The sequence below is a fragment of the Zophobas morio genome, unplaced genomic scaffold (assembly GCF_036711695.1).
Source record: "Zophobas morio isolate AGI-343-1 ecotype UQ-CSIRO unplaced genomic scaffold, CSIRO_AGI_Zmor_V1 ptg000024l, whole genome shotgun sequence".
NCBI classification, from domain to species: domain Eukaryota; kingdom Metazoa; phylum Arthropoda; class Insecta; order Coleoptera; family Tenebrionidae; genus Zophobas; species Zophobas morio.
The window spans coordinates 8,453,351-8,473,025 of record NW_026972129.1 but is presented as its reverse complement, the minus strand read 5'-3'; the positions used below and the strand labels follow the sequence as shown (position 1 = coordinate 8,473,025).

The 19,675-nt window shown below is 32.4% G+C and overlaps 1 protein-coding gene and 1 non-coding gene across 3 annotated transcripts in view; both read left to right on the top strand.

The window, feature by feature from the left end:
• LOC135135397 (dendritic arbor reduction protein 1-like) overlaps window positions 1-19,675 on the top strand; it is a 182,499-nt gene that overhangs the window by 153,219 nt on the left and 9,605 nt on the right. The window lies entirely within an intron of this gene.
• Window positions 18,568-18,638, top strand: Trnag-gcc (transfer RNA glycine (anticodon GCC)). The gene has a single exon. It is a non-coding gene; the product is annotated as a tRNA-Gly (tRNA).

The window sequence follows — 19,675 nt, the reverse complement described above, 5'->3', positions numbered from 1 at the left end:
GTGTCATCGTTTTATTTTGACCTTTATTTTGACGACTTTGACACTGAGTATGGAAAAAGACGGTTCCGTAGAAACCGTTGCAGAACCATTAACACAATCCAAATACGTCTTAGCAAAATACGGAATTCAAGTTGTCGATGCTCAATTTGACGCCCTGCAAGAAACCATTACTCCAGAAGCAGACAAAGTTCATTACCACCCAGGACCCAGAGCTATTGGTTCGTAAATGTAATGTTCTTGAGGTACGCCTTTGAAATATCCAACTTTTAAGAATAATGATAGGAGTCACAATCTTTGTAGTCAACTTGTAAATGGGAGTCTGAATGTCTATTGGACATTAACTAAAATCCCTGTTAAATAGTGAAGTTTTATTTTTAATTTTATTAAAAAAAATAATTCATTCGACCAAATACTATTTAAGAAATTCTACTACTAAATTTAGAAATGTTTTTCATTATTTTTTGATATACGCTGTACAGTCCAACGCTGAAATTAGTAGATACTATTTATTTTGAATAAACCAAAATGTTTAATGAAAAAATTCGACTCTTCATTTCAGTATCAAAACTCGATTTTATAAGGGAATCAAGTGCTTGTGTGGTGGTTGTAACATTTTCTGTGTCTTCAATTGGTATTCCAAAATCTTTCTTTTTGGTACAAATTATTATAAAATACTGTAAACTGTTTTATAAAACTCTAGTTTCTCTAACTAAATTAATTTTCTCCTCTACTTCCACTAAGTTTATATCTTCAGCCACGTTGTATAATTTAATATAACAGCAGGCTTGTTCTGAAAAACGATAGGATTCTATATAAATATTTATGCACGTGAAACGTTTCACCAAAATTTTCTAAATTACAATTTTCGTTTTGACATAGGTAAACGTGTCTGCTTCATCTATTTCAGACCCACCATTGGTATTCTCAGGCGTACCTCTTGAATACAGAATTCATGAAGATTTTGTTTTAACTTTCCGACTATTTTAGAGTGTAAAACTACTGGTGGAAAATTTAGGTGTGATCGCGATAGCTGGATGCGTATTGTATGGTGTAACCTTATCCCTTGTATGTTCATGGAAAGAGGTTGTACCATCATGTGCAATTGGTTCTGCAATTGCCTCAGTCGATGCCTAAGATACATGGAAGAAAACTATACCTTCGAATTTTGTGAAAAGATGGAATGTTGTAAAATTGAAGAGAATTAAAGAGTTAAAGTAGCATAGTTAAATCATAAATTTACATTTCTTCGAGAAATGCGACAGATAATACGTATGGATATATTAATCCTATTCTCTTAGGACTTTGGTGAAGTTCTATTTATGGTTTTAAATTCCTAATCTTTTAGTTACTTAAGAAATAAGTTGTAGGTACATTTTAATTAGAAAATAGGCAACGTTGACCAAATAACTTCTAACGAATTTGGCATGAGTAATTTACAGCTCTAATCGTCTCCTGGGTAATTTGTTTGAAAGAATTAAAATTGCTGGGAATCGAATTTCGAAAATGAAATTAATGAGTCTTATAAATTGTTTATTTTTGTAATCTACAGTAAATCCGTCAGAAGTTAATTGGTCAATGTTCACTATTTTAAAACTGGGAGTATAAACGGTCTTCCTTTAGGTAAGTATGTATATGAACGGATGAATATGGAAAAAAATAGCCGTTCGACGGATGCAGCCTATTACCACCTAGGAATTAAAACACATTTTTGTTTCTCTTAAGTTTTCAAATAATTTCTGCACAATGTATCTGTGAATGCTTTGCATTAAAAAAATAATACCTTACAAAATATCTGTGTGGATCCGATTTTAAGTTGTTTAAACTTTATTTCAATTTTTGTACTAGACTGACTACAGTGCCAAGCATGGCAGCGTGGATGTTCTCTTTATAAAATAAATATGTATGAATTATTATTTACCCAATTAGCAGCAAATATCTATACGATTCCAATTCACCGGTCCGCGTTTACTCTCTCTTTAACAACTTTTTAGAAAATTCTTTAAAAATCTTCCGTATGAAACCACACTGACAAAAAAACTTCATAAATATTATACAAAAAAATATTTCATTTATTATACTGACAGGCGACTGGTGGTGTATAGATTATAGTATATTAATTATTATTCTCTTTACAAATTTTGCATTCTAACCATATTTACGGTTCGTGGAGTGGAAGAAAACGGAGGACATAAATGTTTACTAGAAGACTTATCCAAGAAAATCCAACAAATGCTATGCAATGCGCAGAATAGATAGATTTGCGGTAAAAATGCAAAATTAATTTTCAGTTTCAATGCAGATGTGTAAAAAAACACATATGTTGCACTGCCTTCCAAACCCTTAAGTTCGCAATCCAAAAGATCAATGATTTCTTTGTGACAAGAATAAAGCATAATTATAACTCAAGTTAATTTTGAAGACTGTTTAAAAATAATAAAAGCGTAATCACAATTGACAAAAGATTTCCTAATCACTGTGGATTCAATAGTTGAAAATTTTTGTGAGTAATTTTGCCTTTGTCATTTACTATTTCGGACATTTTGCTTTGTATTTTGTAAGAACAAATTTTTTGCTTATACGTATACGTATGTTCGAGATTTATTGATGAGATCCGTGATGTTTTATCAACAGCTGGCAAAGTATGCAAGAGAGTAAGATGGGTGATCCCCAGGGGTCGCCCGAAGTCCGCGTGACTTCAGGTACCGTCGATGGTGCGTGGCGACTCTAATGCCCTCTGACACAACGCTTCCTCAATCCATAACCACGCTACCAGCTCTATTCGAGAGAAATATTTAATTATACATAAGCAAGTACATGTGAATTACTGTACTTTTAATGTTGCTCTTCCTGCTAGCAACTTATAACAAGCTAAAACTATTCTGCGGCCACTCAGAAACACCGGCGTCGATATCTAATACAAGCGCTTCATATTTTAATCCATTAAGGTAATTAAAAAGATTACTATGATAGATAAGATCGCTTTGATTTATACCTGGCAGTGGGTATAACCAAGTAATGCACTAAGTTTCAGTAATAAAAGATGGAAGCCGTATCATGCCAGGACGTTTTTCCACATATGGATATCCACGGAGCGAATGATGGAGTGTCTTAATTATAATTTATATTTACTCGTTATTTATTTGTGTGTTGGAGGTAGCTGAATATACAACGGAAGCTTGTGTGTCGGAGGGAATAAACTGGATGGTTCAATCAATCAATGAGCTTATGATATAAATACTCTTTAAAAATTACACAGCTAGACCGATGCCAGCTGGCGGGCCCACACAATGGATGCACACCCACGTCCATTTTATTCTTCTAATGAAACAGATAGTTTAAACATTTAAATAAATTTTAAGTTGTGATAATGCATTAAAACTGCTTGTCATAATTAATAAACAATAAACAATGGCGCTTTAACTGTAAATTTAAAGTTGTTTTGCCTATAAGCAATCGTTATACTCAAACGAGCATAAATTATCAAGTGCCTTCTGAATACAACGTTGATTTTTATGGATCTTTAGAAGAATATGCAACATTCCGATGTAAAATTGATGGAAAACCGTGTAACACAATAGGCTTTACCATGTCTTCACATTTTTCTTCAAATATCCGCTGAATCCGTTGTACTTGAGCAACCTTAGCAAAGTAATAACTAATAGAGATATGTCGAGGAGATCGGACGTGGGTCAACAATTTTGAATGATTTTACAGATTTTTTCTGTTCAACACATTTCACTTTAAAAACTTATTTGTGAAGAACATCAGTATAAATTCTTAATCATATTCAAAGGAGGTATACACCTTCCACTATAAACATTTCAATTTAACAAATCCGGCTATCCAAATTTGTTCCACATGAGGGATAAGTTTTTTAAGTCTAAACTAATGAAAATATGAAATAATATCGGTAACAAATAGACGTACATACAAAACACAAATACCTTATGTTTGCAACTCTTATGTAAAAAAAAATGACCTACTCCTTTTATTTAGTTAGTGATGATATCCCCAGATAAATATAATGTTAAAGTTTACCTCTGTTAAATATTATTCAATAAACAGGAATTACTTTTTATTACTCCTATATTTTATTATGTATACGACAATTTTTGTCGTGTTTGCAACTTTGCACTATACCCAGAGAGCAATAAAAACACGATCAAAGAGGGCCATGAATTTTTGGAAGTTTGTCTTTGATTCTTAACGGTAATCTAACAAGATGAAAATCTATCAAAGACAAATCTTCAAAAATTCATGGCTGCCTTGATCGTGTTTTTATTGCTCCCTCGGTGGTTTAGCTCTTCTTTCAGTTTCAGTTAACGTGTAAGATTTGAGAGGTAGCGCTGCAAGACATTAATCAAATAGCATCTTTATCACTATTATTATGTATTACATTATATCGTATATTTATTTGAAGCATAGATGCAGTAATAATACATAAATACATAATACCGACTCAAAAAGAAAAGAAAGGAAAACAAATATACTACAACTAATCTATTTACATTGGTCAGCTATGTTATTAATGCATTTGAAAATGGCTTAGATGTTCACGCGATTTACACCGATTTTAATAAAGCGTTTGTTACGGTTAACCACTCCGCACTCTTGCATAAGTTGTATGTGTATGGAGTTCGTGATCCACTGTTCTTATGGCTACGTAGTTACATTCTTGACAGAACACAATGTGTATTTTTAAATGGTTCCAAATCTGCTCACTATGATGTTACGTCGGGTGTTCCACAAGGCTCAGTAATTGGTCCATTTCTTTTTAACGTTTTTATTAATGACATTTGTTTTACTATGAAATGTCATAAACTCCTTTATGCTGATGACCTTAAGATTTTTAAAAGTATTCGGTCACAGAATGATATCGTTAGGTTACAATCTGATATTACCCTAGTTGAGAATTGTTCCAGTAATAATGGTATGGCACTTAATAAAAATAAGTGTAGGGTGATTCGTTTCAGCCGTAAAAAAGTGGCTTTGCCTTGTACACATAATCTTGGTGTGATTAAAGATCTGGTTGTGTATTTGGATTCCAAGTTAACTTTTCTATGCCATTATGATACTAAAGGTAGAAGGATGTTGGATTGTGTGAAAAGGTGGCCAGATGATTTTTCTGATGTTCGTGTTCTTATTGTGCCCTTTAATTCACTTATTAGATCGTTGCTTGAATATAATACTGTTATCTGGTCCCCGCTTTGTCACACATGTTAAACGTTTTGAGGCTATTCAAAATAATTTTTTGAAATATTTAAAATACAGATTATCTTTAAATAATATTATTTTTGAGAATATTAGTTTAGTTGCTAGTTATGTATCTTTGAGCAATCTTGAAAATCGCAGAAATTATCATAAACTGTGCTTTCTCTTTAAGTTAGTCAATGGGTTAATTGATGCTTCTGAATTGTTGTCGGAGATTAATTTTAATGTTCCTGTTCGAACTGTTCGTTCGCCATTTATATTTTTTGTTCTTCTACATAAAAGTAGCTAATTATGCACTGCATTCTCCTTTGAGTAGTATTATTTTACTTAGAAATAATTATTGTCACACTTTTGATTTTTTTGGAGCTTCTTTCAATTCATTCAAAAGAGAATGTCGTAAAGTTGTATTGGGTAATTAATTTTTGTGTTATTGCATTTGGTAACTGCTATTTTTGTATTGCCCTTTTTTTGGCGTAATAAACACTATACTACACTATACTATACTATACAAATTTCCAAGTGAATATTGAGTTTCATTATCATTCTAAAAATTCCTGCACACTGTTGTATTCTCTTACCTTAAACTTGAGAGGTTTGACAGACATTTCAAGTCCAGAAAACGGAAGTCGTAGTTCGTAGTTGAATTACTGCTAGCGGTCACTGTTTCAAATGTGACCCGATTCCAGCCAAATACAGCGACTAGAGGCACGGTTCCCATGGCAACGGTGTAAACAAAAAGTCTAAATGAGTTATGATTGTGTCCGTTTTTATCGAGACCGTACCAACGATATATCCAAGACACAATATCTTTAGATGTAAGTTTTGATAGATTTGATACAAATGGAGCGAGATAAAAAATTAGTTTTGATAATGATGATATTTTTTTTTAATATTGAAAATTATTATTTAGCTATGTCCAGTGTGTTTGCAGACGCTTTAATTTTGGCATCAGCAGCCCCTACCAAATGACAACAAAACTAACATCTACATTGACATACAATTTTTTTAATGAAATGCAGTGCATATATTGACGTCAGGTCATGCAATAATAATTAATGATAGTTGTAACCCAATAGCAGCAGTTTAGGGGTATGTAACCCTAGTAATGTGTGGAACCTCCACGTGTTGCTACACATTCTGGTAGATGTCGTGGCAGCGAGTTGACTAGGTGGACGATATCTTCTCGAGGCACACTAACTTTGCCCACTGAACGGCTTGTCTAGGGTCTGCGAAGGGTTGGACAAATGTATATGATTCTCCGAACCGGCATATCACACACATGTTCTAGTGGAGATAAATCAGGAGCGCGTGGTGGCTACCTCTGTGTTTACTGGGCACCGAGGCTTGGGCGATGTCTGGGCGAGCGTTATCTTACTGGAATAAGACGTGTTTATTCTTCTGTTTGTATGCATTGTCTATCGGTTCTATAACGTAACGCTGGCCATGACAGTCCCTTCCGTAACAATTAAAGAAGGTGTTCGGTGTTTTTTTTTGTCTCTAAACTCTAAAAAGTTTGGTTTCTTATATATAATTTAACAGTAAACAATTTTCTTCGTCTGATTCGATGTTAGAACTTTAAATTAAACTACGAATGTTCTATTTGACACCGTGTCGTCCGCTTAAGACAATCTGTCCCCGTTTACCGTGATGTAAGGAGCCATCATTGATAAAAATAATAAGCAATACGCAGTCCTAACAAAGATCCTTGAGTAACACCCACTGAAATATTTCTCTCAGAAGAAATTAGTCACCAGTCGAAATTTCTTGCGTCCGATTCTGCAAATAAGACCTCACCTATTTATTCCCTACTATTCTTTATATTACCTACAATTAAACCTAGTTTTAACTGCGTATCCACACATCCACTAAAAACGAGCTATCATTACTTGCCCTATAAAATTTCGGACATTTGTTGTACCATATGGTTCAAAAATTGTGTGATCAAGGGAGATAGTGATCAAAGCACTTACAGCATGATAGATATAGAGCTAATGTTATTCAGAAAAAAATGAGTAAACTTAAGCGTCTACATTAGAGCCTTCTACCGGATGATTTTTTAGATTTCTATCTAGTTTACACTGCCCATTAGAGTAAGGTATATCACCAAAGTTCGTAGGTCGTCTCTTAGAACATACAACTTGCGTTATGGTGGGTTATCTACAATCTCCCGTTTTAACATAACCTAAACGTGCTTCGTTGTCATTTTTGCAAGTTTAAGTTACGACCTACTTTTCAACCGAATTTGTTTTGTCAAGAAATTCTTGGGCGACTAGATCAGATTTTAAAAAAATCACCCGATATTACTCGAAATTTTTTTAATCATGTGCAATATATTTACACGTGACAGAATTTTTTTATTATGTGCTTCAAGACAATGCATAAAACCATTTATTAGCATAAAAAAAACGTAAACAAACGACGTCCGTGTCCTGAAATGAATGAACAATTTTAATTAAAATAGTGGGTTTTTCTTGAGCGCTTCATAAACAACTGAATGAACCACTTTTTTAAAAAAGTGGTTTTGTTAAGTATTTTCAAGCACCTGACTGAACAAGCGGAATAATTATGCTGAGTTTTTTGTCTGCTTAATCTTCGCCACATGCTATTGTAACTTTTTTTGTTCTGATTTTGTTACTAATGAATCACTTTCAACTAAATTACCGGTGGAGTGCATAATTTTTAAAGATAAATTTAAAATTTATTTTTTTTATATTTTTGTCATATATAAAAAATAAAATAATTGTTCCCATTTTAAAAAGTATCATGTTATTTTTGGACATAAGTCTTTTTTCACTCATTACAAATTATTATACTTTATATAGTTAGATATTTATGTAATAAATAAATAGGCACTTCTAACTGCCTGCACACATTTTATTCACTGCAAAAATATTATTATATCTTAAAAATGGGAAAATACCAAACTTACTTAAATCATATGCTTTATATTTCACCAAGATCTTTAAAATCCAATAAAAAATATTGAGTTTCATTATCATTCTAAAAATTCCTGCACACTATACAATTCTAAATAAAAAATACGTTTTTTAAGTTATCTTCTTAAAATTGTAAGTTTTTTGATATTTTCATTTTTTAACTTGACATTATAAAAAAAATCAAAACACTGCGAATGAAATTGGATATCTTAAGTTTATAGCTCTGATAACATGGATAGAACATGAATGAACTTAATGGGAGCTACTGTTTACAAAATAACCGTGAATGTTTTACAAGGTGCTTGAACAAAACTGTATAAAACGTAAAAGAAAAAAAAATCAAGACTAATAGAAGACTGTAGACCGTGAAAACACAAACAAGGTTTTTATTATCGTTATTTGTTTTAGAATGAGTGTAAAAGTGAAACGCATATTTTATTTCAAATTTTATATTCTTAATGATACAATTATATTACATGGACAAAAAACTTGCTTTTAGGCAAGCTGCCACACCCGGTGAAGTTATATTTTGTTTAGTTTTTAAAAATGTTCGTTAAAGGTTTGCTCTCTTACCAGTTAACAATCTTCTTAACATCGTCACGTCCACTGTGGAGGCAAATTGCAGCGTTGATGGAACTTTAAAATTTGTAAAAGTAAGTGAGGCTGTGATCACGCCTCTTTCTGCCAAATCTTTATGCTACCTAAAACATCCACATAATTTATAAGAAGCCTGTTAAACACCTTATCGAAACAGTTATAACCACATCTCGGCAGGACATCTTCTTTTAAGGAGAATACTATTTGTTTGACAGTGAGGTCAAGCCTGCTTCATACTAAGAGAAAAACGAAATTCTGTGATTAATTATCATTATTTTTGAACGATTTCATTATTCATAACTCAAGATTCATTTGAATTATGGTGATTCGTTCTCTCCTGATTTGTTCTGAATCTGACCGTAGAGATCAAACCCAGCTAGCAATGAGCCAACCAAGCATTAGTTATAAATGATAGCCGTTAATAGATACAGTTGTGGACGTTCAGCACCCCAGTAATTAATATCTTTCAACAACGGCCTTACCTGGATGCCCCTTGGCTTGCTTCTGTATGTGTGTGTCTGTGTGGACAGCGTCCCGGTGGGCCGTGCGTTAATTGCTCTTATACCCAGAGGTCAACATACTGATTTCTTAGGTCGATACTAATCTCGGATGGTAGTCACATACCTTGGTAATGACAGAAGCTACCAAATTACTATTAATAATATTAATTGGAAATTAAAGACGCACTTCTGTGCGCAGCAGTGCCGACTCAAAAAAATTTTCAACAATCTTTATGAAAGAGTCGGTTAAGTGAACACTAAGCTAATGGATGGTGTATCGAAGTGTAGAATGTTAAGAAAAACTTTGTAAATTTATCGCCTATAAGCACTTCTAGTTTATTATACTGTTTTAGCGTAAATACTTTAAACGTTATTACCTTAAATTACCAGAAAACATTTAATGTAATGGAAGCTGATGAGTTTGCATACATCTGTCTGAAAACTTAAACATTAGAAGACATCAAATAACAAATAGGTAGACGAAGTCAACTTGAAAAAACATACCCTAATGCGATGAACTCGTAAAAACTGGAACAAATTAAGTAAAATATATATTCGTCGACAAGAATTGATTGAACAATCTTTTTTTTCCCCAAATTACACGTCCAATTTATGCTGTCAAAGTCACGGTAATATATGTTCGTAAATATCAACCCTATTTTTTCTAATTAATAAAATTACATATTAAAATCAGCTGCCCATGATAGGCATAGAAGCTGCTCCTCCTCTGAAGCTCAACAAACCCGTCTGTTTAAAAAAAGCCCAGACCCGCAGTTGTTTTTTCGAGTACAACATTGTGACATTACAACATGAACAAATTTCATTAATATTTCTTTTTCAAGAAAACAACATCAGCAATATTTAATAATTGGTAAACACTTAATATTCCACGTACATTTAATTACATGCCAAGCAAGTTGTTAAAATTTGCATAAATAATTGTCTAAATGACAAAAATATTATGCCGCCCAAGATGGTAGACTGTAATTTATTGCTTAATTAAACAAAATTCAGCCAAAGTAGATGCTATGATGTATGTAATTGAAACCTGAGGCTTTCACGCACACTCCGTTCGAAATCAGTCTGCAGCTATGTAATAAATTGTGTAATAAATTGTTTCTCCCAATAACTTCTCAACTGATCTGTATTATGTTCGTACAATTTTTTTCAAAACTGTTAGGACTATCACCAAACAAAAGGTTATGTACTTCTAGAATCGACGTTACCAGAAACAAGAATGACATTTTTATACAGTCACATTTTCATGATATAGTCGTGGAAATACCCCTAGTCAAAAACACTTAGAATGTGACATTTTTTAGTAACTTTTCGTAGGTGATTTCTTATATATTACGAATATGTTGCTATGGATATATATCTTAATTTCAAATTCGCAATTATTGAAAGGTAAAAGTACTAAAAAAGGAAAGTCAATAAAAGACATTTTTTGTAAAATGAATTTTTAAGTTGTGAGACTCATTAATTAGGGGAAGAGCTGATTCTTGGAATGATGTTATTATAATTTCTTTTAACTTCCGACCATGCCATTTCAACAGCGTTGAAATGACAGTCGTAAGGTGGTAACCTCATTTTTGTCTTTGTCCAACTTTTTCGAGGAATTTCTTCCTACAAATAAAATAAAGTTTTATTACAATATATGAATACCCATGAAGACTAAATTGACACCTCAAGTCTACTATGATAACTTGTGTTATCTGTCACAATAAGAGAAACTTCCCGCAAACTTGGTATCAACTGTTCTTTGGACCATTTTTCAAAATTTTCCTGGTTCATGTTATCATGATAGTCTCCAGATCTGTTATTAGCTTTATAGATTAAAGAGGCTGCTTCAATAAAACCGTTTTTATTTCCAACGTGAACCACAATGTATCTGCACCCTTCTCCAGTTTTTGCAATAGCAGTGTTCACTGAAACGTCTTGCCATATCTTTTTGCATATACTACCCTTACTAAATGCACAGGTTTCATCAAGAAAAAGGGGTTCATATAAATTTTTTCCTTTGTGTTAGTGGTATTCACGTAGAAATTTTGTTTTTTTTTTAATTTAACTGAAGTCCGTTGTCCGTTCCATCAAAAATAATCTGTTACTATTTTTCTTAAATTTGAAACCAATTTTCCATATCCAGTTGGTTAACGATCTAGGACCAACGTTAAAATAGGGAATCTCTTCCACCACTCGATCGTGCAGCAACTTAATAGTGATGTATTCTTTAGAAACAACCATTTTATAGATAATCTCCCAAATTGACATTAAATCTACAGGATTCACTTTTGACTTTATGTTACTAATTCCAGAAGACACATTTTTCTTGTAATCAAAGTCACTTAAACCTGGAGTTTTTTGTAGCCTGTAGACAGGTCTTTCCAACATTTTCAAAATTTCTGCGGCCAGTTCAGTCTTCCTTTTTTTCTTAAATTCCAAAACATCTTGGTTTGTATCAAGATAGTCTAACACATTTAAAATTATTTGTCTTGCTTAGTCGTTAAATCGCTTCGTTTTTGACTGGAACAAATGACAAATTTCAAAATTTGGTGATTTTTTGTCTCACACAAAGTGGATAAGATAGAAAGAGGAACAGTTTGACTTCGGGTAATTCCACGACTTTAAAATTGGTGGCATAGGTATGTGTAAAAATATGTTTAGTATCACATTTAATACCTGAATTTCTACTGCTTCAAACCTTACCTACTTATTTTGCACAGTACATCGCTGACGTCTTTGATGATCGGAGATAAGTGTTATCTACATGGATTTTTCGAAGGCGTTCGACAAAACTGATCACACTATTATTTTAAACAAACTTGCCCTGTTCGGATTCAACAGTGTCTTGGTGATTTTTTTAAGTCTTACTTGAGCAGCAGATGTCAATATGTGACCTATAATGGATTCAAATCTCATTTGTATGTATCGACATCAGGTGTTCCCCAAGGATCCAACCTGGATCCGTTGTTATTTGTGCTTTTATCAAAATATTGTTAACAAAATTGTGAGAAGCTTTTATTTACTGACGACTTAAAAACATTTACTAGAATCTGTACAGAGAAGCATAAAATACAGAATAATCTCATATTTAAAGAAAAAGGATCCCATATTATTTACAGCTGTGACATACACCCGCTTAGTCGGGTTTCAGTTATAAAAGATCTTGGCGTAACTTTTGATGAACAATTTAATTTTAACGATCTTATAAGTACGATCGTAAATGTGTCAATGAAGTGTTTGGGTTTTATAATCAGAAACACCAGGAGTTGTAAAAATTCATTAGTGCTAAAAACCCTCGAAACGTTATAAAGAAAGTGAAATGAATGATACACAACAAAAATTAAGGCAAATCTACCGAAATTTTTGATATTATAATTATTCAAGTACAAATTAAATTTTCTGGTATAGAAAAATTACACATTTTTGACTTGCTTATTAATGTTTCTAAAAGTCCATTTTTTGCGTCAATCGAAAACAAAGAGTTTTTAAAAGACTTAAAGCTACATTATGAGCATTATAATAAATATATACAGATAAAAAATAGTTATATATGTACGCACATAGCATGAAAGCTGAGATTTACAAAAAATATATCACCAACTATACAACATACAACATTATTCGATAAAAATTACCTTCATTATATTACAGGTGTCAAATATCGTTGTAAAAAGTATAGATTGAAAGCGATAAGACATCTCCAGTAGTTTTCCATGTGGCACAGATAAATTTACAATGACAGCCACACACGATGGTCAAATAATTAATATGCTCAGCTAGCTTTTGCCTATTCATTCCAATGTCTCATCCTACACTATATTTAGTGTATACTAAATTATTATATAGCTTGAAAATCGGGACAAAAAAAATAATATCATTCAGCATAAATTTTCTGTTAACATCTATGGTCATATACTTGCATTTTTGCTAAAGCCGCCACCAAATGTCGAAAAATAAACCTACTTGAGCAGTCAGGTATGACACTGTTTATCTAACTAATTTCGGATGTCAACAAGATACGTTTTAAGCAACATTCAATTATAAATATAAAGAAACCGTTAAATTTAGCGGCTAAAGTAGCACTAAAAACAAATGAAACAACTTAGAACACATTAAAATTACACATATCACAGAGTTTACATAAAACTGTTCCATCTCATTTCATTACCGGAGCGACTAAACTAATTATTTTATCCTTTCGACATCACAAAGTATGACTAATAGATTCTCTTCGTTTTGTTCACGGAGAAAGATAATTAATTTACCTTTGTGTCCGATTCAATAGAATTTCATTCGTTTACACAGTCATCCAACAGCGATAGCATGTCCACAATTTTTCAATATCCGGTCTAAAAGCTCTACACAACAAAAGCTTGACATGCAGACTTCATTTAATCAAAGTGGCGCAACGTGCTTTCACATGATTCAGAAACAGCCTACAACAACCACTAATAAACAACTAATGTTTACATTATTAGCAGTTACTAAAAAATCGGTTCATCTGGTGTTAAGTATTTTTCAAATCATACGGAAATATTTCCACTGTAACCGATTATTTTAATTCCGCAGGAATGTCAACTTGTCCGTGTGCCATCTATCGTCAAGCACACATTTTGAATTAAACATGTCTCGTATAAGTCGTGAACTTCTTAACTCAATCTGATGCTTTGAGCTTAGTATATTACCCGATGATGTCATTGAACGATTGCAAATTTATTATTCAGAGACTATACGTACTTTATCTTATTATTTTTTCGAATTCTTTCACGTTTCATTTCAACCAATAATGTTCAATTATGTGTTGTTATAAGAAGTTATACATTCACCGTAATAATGAAAATTGCAAAATAAATTAATTTGGGGAACACGAAGTGTACACACTATTGTTAGAATTCTAGGCCACGTGTGGTATGTACATGATTATTTTAACCAACTGCATGTTGACAAGGACACCGCATACTTAAAAGCAGAAAAAAAGATTACCAAGTAGTGTTTTTACTGAACTGAATCGCACTACGTGAATTGATGTCTAGTATTTAAGTGATGCTCTTTTTCCTGGATTTATTCTAGATATCGAACACATCATGGTCATAGATCGTTGCACATTTTAACTTTAAAAAAAACATGAGAAATTCACTCACATGAACATAACAATCTTGATAGTATGCAAGATGTACTGATACGCGAGAATTACCCCAAACAACAAGTCCCTATCAGTGTATTGTCTGAGTAAGGAAATTCTTGCCATCCATGAATGGCTGTTATGAATGAAACGTGTTTGGCTGGAGATGAGATAACTGGAGATGAACAGGAAATACACTAAACATCGAATGGAATCTTACCCGACAGGTCAAGATATGAAACTATCCGTACTTGGGTTTTCAGCTGAAATTGTGGTACCAAGATTTACGGTGGATATAAACACATGGCTTTTTGCATGCTGATGTTTGGTGAGTCCGCCTTCTAACGTGGCATTGAAGTCTCTATCACATAGTCTTGTTCCTTGTTTCTTAATGGTATGTGACCTGTGACGGCAGAGTTGACCTCTCGTATTTTTGTTGCATTTCTGTGTTGCTGATTAATGGGTAAATTTATAATATTTTTGTTTCTTTTTTTATACAGAATGTTATTTGTTAAATCGCACATATAATCTCACACTTGACAAATCGAAAAATATACTTGTGTCACGACAAATTCAAAAATCTTGGTAGTGCTTTCTGTGTAAGATATACATCACACTACATACAGTATTTTTTTACCGTTTGGTATCGTATGACACCTCTACTACAAGCAAACCTCCAGTCGTTCTTACGCAACATTCACCAACAGCAAGCGACAAATGATTCAAAACGACAAAAAAGTAATTGATCGATAATGACACTTAACAATCCTCATCAAGAACGATTTCTCTCGAACGGATATATATATCGATTCAATAAAATAGAGCATAAAGTGTCGATTGATCTAGACACACGGAGTCGCATTTAGGTCAAGAACTGGCGGGTTAATAAAAATTTATATCATGCGAACATGGGTAGTACACTTTGATATCGAGAATTATGTTGGGTATATTGACCGTTGCTGGTCTTATATTGTCATTATTTTTAGCGGTCAAATCAGACATAATTCGCAATTACGTATACGCGAACACGTTTGCTGTTAACAGGAGTTGTTCCTACGTGACTGAATGTTTTTGTTTGTAATGTGAGCGACGTCTAATGCCATTGGTTATACAACCCGTTTAGATTAAAATTGTGCAGTTTCCTCCTAATCAAAATGGTACATCGGGCCGCAATAGCCATTAACTTGTTAGAAATGCGGTCCTAATTTTACTCCGAGATAAAAAATTTCTTCTTTACTACAGTACCTAATTGCCACATATATGCAACTAATGTAACGTTGTCTTGGAAAAATCTTGTGAAGGGTTTTTCAGAACATCTCATTAACAGAAAAGAGAAGGAAAGTAGCGCGTGTTGAGTTTAAGGTAATAGCTGTAAGCCACTGATGTGAACTTTGCGAGATACCAAGCAGTAAATAATCTGTGACGTTAATGGGTAATAAATAATTAGAATTAGTTCCATTTCCATGTGAGGCTTTATAACGCAGATGTCTTACATAGATTAACTGGCTATCGATATTAAACGAAGGTTAAGGTTTTTCCTCTGTAAATATGGTGCTCGTAAATTTATACGATTATTCCGACCATAAATAAAAGGGGGTAATAGGAATATAGGCCGACTGATTGAATAGCTGCACTTATTATTATTTTATACGTCTATCATCTGCATACAAATCAACACATACTTTTTATCTATTAACTACACGAACTACAGCAACCAGTAAGCGACTGATTGATTATGAAAACCAATTTTGCTATAATGGGAATGGTAATGGATTTTTTGTTCGAAGATAATAATTTACGCCCCACAGTATCAGAAGCACTTCTGGTGCTAATTAAATATCTTTGAGAGCCTAAATTGAAATCATAACAAGAGTATACACCAAACTTTAAGTAAATAAAACAAAAAATAGAACGGAAAACAAGACTAAAAACTTTGTTTAGAATATTTGGGAATACATGCAATTGCCTACAGCTTCCTATTTACTTTCGATACTTTAAATACAATAAAAATAATATTTTATTAACAACGATCCGAAATTTATTGCCATTCAAATTGATCATCATTGTTAATTTTCATTATCCTTGTTAAAAAACAATTTCAAGTTCGCGTAACAAGGGCAGTACCTAATTCCATTAAAACAGCGACGATGATCTATTTTATGATGCGCATGTGAATATTAATTTAGAGAACTATTTTTGTTGTTTTAAGTAGGTACATATTAAGAAATTAACAGTGAAAAAATATAAAACAAGTACAAAGACGAATTCAGGAATGCAGTGAACTTGTTACTTTAAATACCTGAACTGCCATTTAACAAATTCTAAATTTTTTGTTGATGATTTGTTCGGTATATTAAAAAAATATATTAAAATTTTAGTAGTCGATAGAAAGAAAAAATCAACAATATTATCACGAATCATCTGACGTTTTGCACCGTTTTTTGCAAATTTTGGTGCAATTTTTTGTGTTGATTTCTTAATCCGAAGGAAGAGCTATCGTGGGTGACTGCCTCTAAACCCACTCAGATGGGATTTCTGCAAATTCCATTTTCAAGGAAATCAAAAAAACAAAATGTATTTTTTTCAAAACCCTCGAAACATGAAATTTAGGAAGTTTAGGGGTGACTTCCTCTGACGTTGTAGACACCCTAAGACACGCCTAAGACGAGATTTCCCCAAATTCGATACTTCAGGGATCACCAAGGTGAAAAGAATTTTTATCAATTCTCTGACAACTCTTCCATTTAATTGTTATTAACTTAATTTATATGTAGTTGTGGAAATACCCCAAGGAAAACTTTTTCTCTTAGAAATTTTATGTCCAATTTTGAAATTTGTCATCAGAATTATTTCTCAATTAGAATCTTTGGTTTATTTAACATTTTACTACTCTGCTTAATTCTGAAGAATGAAACGATTTAGTGATCAAACAAAACAAGTTATATTAAATGTGTTGGGTTATTTAGAAAGAAATGATGTTGTGCAATTTAAGAAAAAAAGAAAAACAGAACTGGCGGTTGAAATGTAAAAAATTTCTGAAAAATTTTTATATAATTTACAAAAAAGTATACAAAAAGAATATGTCGACTTATACAATTAGAAATATACAAACTGAAGTAAATCCTGCAGATTTAATATCAGTCAGGGAAATTAGGTATAAAATGATTGCATCTAACGAAACGAACACGTAACTATAAAGTCGCGTCAAACTAAAGTTATGGCAAAGATACCGGACTTTAAAGTTGGACCCAGGACACTAAATACTTACATGGATTAGAAAAGTTGGTTTTAAATTTTATAAGAATAATATTCGATTTTTTCGGAAGGAGAGACCATCCATATTAAGCTAAGAAGAATAAAATTTTTGCACCACAAAAAACAAAATTATACAAACCCCTTTTTCTTGATAAAACATGGATATTCAGTAAAGGCAGTACATATAACACGGATTTACTAAAGGAGCGTCTCTAATTCTTAAGGCAAAAACGAAATCTGGCGATTATCATGATAACATGAAGTACGACAAAAGTATCCCAAAAATTTATACTGTGAAAATTAGTAAGTAGGACAAAGAAAAAATCATAGATTCCGCATGGTAAACAGAAAAAATTCTCAATGTTAATTCCGTTTCAGATGATAGTGATAGTGAAGATGATGACAGTAGCGTTGATGATTTAGAGTTGTTTTAAAAATTAATCTCGAATTAAAGAATAAAGCTTATAATTATTCAATTAATTTTGAAATTCTGCAATTTACATTGATATATTACCCTAGCAAGTTATCTGTAACATACAAGAAAACACATACTTTTGGTCACCAAAAAAACGTCGCAGCCCAAGTGGTGAACAGGGATATTTCCAAGATTTTATGTTTAAAGCACAAAAAGTGGAAGAATTTTAGATTACTTTAAGTGCAAAGTCACTAACTATACTTAGCATCAAGTAGAAATTAGCACCAAATGTACATCCTTTCTGTATTTATCATCGAAGTATCGTTTCCCCATGGGGGGATCATTTTCACCATAGGTGTGTAGGTATCTACTACTTCATTAAACGCATTAAAACTTGCATTATCAGAAGCAAAATAATATCAGTAGCAATAGAAGATTTTATATTGGCTTTTAAAAAGCAGTTCGTAATAATGAAAAATTAGGTTGGCCGGCATACAGAATCTGACGATTAGAGAGCGTGGTGTGCAAGCATCGGTGGTTCAGTGGTAGAATGCTCGCCTGCCACGCGGGCGGCCCGGGTTCGATTCCCGGCCGATGCACACTTTTTTTTTTAAGTGTAGATTAAATAAAAATAAACAAATTGGAAACCGGAAACTAAAATTATGATTTTTATTATAACTGAATATCCTACATCCAAGTTTTAGAATATTTTTAAAGAACGGGCAACAGACGTTGCAATCTTCTGACGGACGACAAAACTTACAAGTATCACTATCAGCGGATTAATCAAGGGTTTATAATTGGCATTTTCCATAAGTAGTATTTACTCGTACTTTAGGAAAAGTGTAATAAAAGTTTTACAGACCACCTCATTTTGACTGCTGTTTAATATATTTATTTTATTTATGTATTATTAATATTATATTTAATTTATATTGGAGAATTAACCTTTCAAAAAATACATAGAGGTATAAAGACGTTCATCCTTTATCGTTAAAAGAGTCGTTTAAATAAAAGCTGGAATAAATTGTTCGAGACGTTTGAAATTATTTATACGAATAAATGTAAAAAGATGGCTGAACAACTCTCCCTAAGTAACTGCGAAATCTTGATAAATAAAAAAATAATTAGCATATTGCAACACTCTTAGAAGTGTACAATAGTGTACGATATTATACAATTACAATACTTTTTACAATATTATATTACTTTAGTAAGGAACGACTGCTACAATGTGTCTTATTAAACAAGTGTAATATACCTACAATTTTTTCTACATTGCTCATAAAGTTTAAAAAAAAAGATTGTGAAGAATTCACTACTCAACGAAGAGTTTGGTAATTTAATTTTTTTAGTAGAAAATTTATTAGATTCATATTTATTATTATATATGTATTTATTGTTTATTTACACAGCTGTTTGTCGAGTGTTTGAGTAAACCTATTGATACTTGATAAATGAATATTAGGTTCAAAATTAGACAAATTACGAGTACAAATTGAATGGAATTTTGTCTTGGGAAACCTCGAGACTAAAATACTAAATACATTTTTTCGTTGACCTTATGATGAACTAGTTTTGACGTTTGGCAAATAAGATCGAAATATTATTAATTCACTTTCCACTTGACCGATGT